The sequence below is a fragment of the Rhea americana genome, unplaced genomic scaffold (assembly GCF_003343005.1).
Source record: "Rhea americana isolate MKP2758 unplaced genomic scaffold, rheAme1 scaffold_3, whole genome shotgun sequence".
Lineage (NCBI taxonomy): Eukaryota > Metazoa > Chordata > Aves > Rheiformes > Rheidae > Rhea > Rhea americana.
The window spans coordinates 1,057,226-1,058,552 of NW_028186423.1; positions in this window are offsets into that span (position 1 = coordinate 1,057,226).

A 1,327-nucleotide genomic window follows, 5' to 3' on the forward strand; every position below is an offset into this window, starting at 1 on the left:
ACCTCTAGCTGAGTGCTCTTTTCACTCTCCTGCAGCGCCAATCAAAAAGGAAAAAAAAATGCATAAACCCACCTGTGTCATCTTCACAGCTGAGTAAATGAGAACTTTTCTTCTAAATCTGGCATTAAAATCACAATCTTAATCATAACATTTGTAATAACATCCTACAATCTGGAATTACCACTCTTACWGTGGTGAAGAGAAAGATGATAGGGTTATAAAGTATAGCAAGGATTTTAAAGGTAAACTTTGTACTCAGTTGTGAGCTGGATTTTACTGTGATTTCTAAAGCATGGTAACAGAAAGGAAATACAGAMGCATATAAAGAATTAAAGGTGGGTTAATACTTAGAGAATACATGGGCCCTGMACGTTGCTCATGGGAGCTGGTTGATGCTGAGCATCTCTGTTATTGTGTTGGTAGAAAAAAATGATTTCAAGGTCAAGTGAAATAATTACATTGGGCAGTGAGGAGGGAGGTGTGGATTATCACTTCAGCCTGYCCAAACACTGAAAACAAAAATGTGTCTTTCTCACAGGTCCTCACATGTGTAAGGATTTCATAGGAAAGATTTACTTGCTAAGATGCCAAAAAGCATGTCTTTAACTTAAACCTCCAAGGTTATATGCTCACTCTTCATGTAAAAGACAKGTACACCTGAAACTTCCTACCTATTAGCAGATTGTAATTCCRAAGACAAATATGAGTATAGACTGTATCACATTTTTAGCCTTAATTTTGATTAATTTTTCTCCTGAAAGGTTGGCTGCAATCATCAGTGACTAATAAGAGATGAAGCAGTACTGATATAAAACCATGTACAAGCTAGAGAAGTATAGAAAAAAGAGTAATATAAAACAACAATAAAAACTGGACCGGATATACTCACTCATCACTAGACATGTTACATGATTAATCACTTGTCCTCRTTGTAACAACGAAGCCAGGAAATCCACAAAACCTCAGTATGTATGTAATAGTGCATTTCTAGCTGACAAATTACAGCTATCAAGCTACAGAAAGAAGCATGCAGTACATTTACTATAATTTAACATACTGACATTCCCTGAAACCTGGCAATGATTGCTAACCTATAAGCCCATAGGATCAAAACTGCATATTTCAGTGAAAATTCTAGTGTTCATCATTTACATGAGATTCAGACAGAAAGACCAAGATGGCTTTGGGCAACCTGCATTAAGTAGTTCATCCTGAAGGTGCTTATGATAGTCTGGCTAGGCCAACACATCCATTCCTAACCATTAAAAACAGAGTAAATGTTATAAACAGGTTGTGGTGGCATTACCTGGAGCCAAAGCACAAGCCT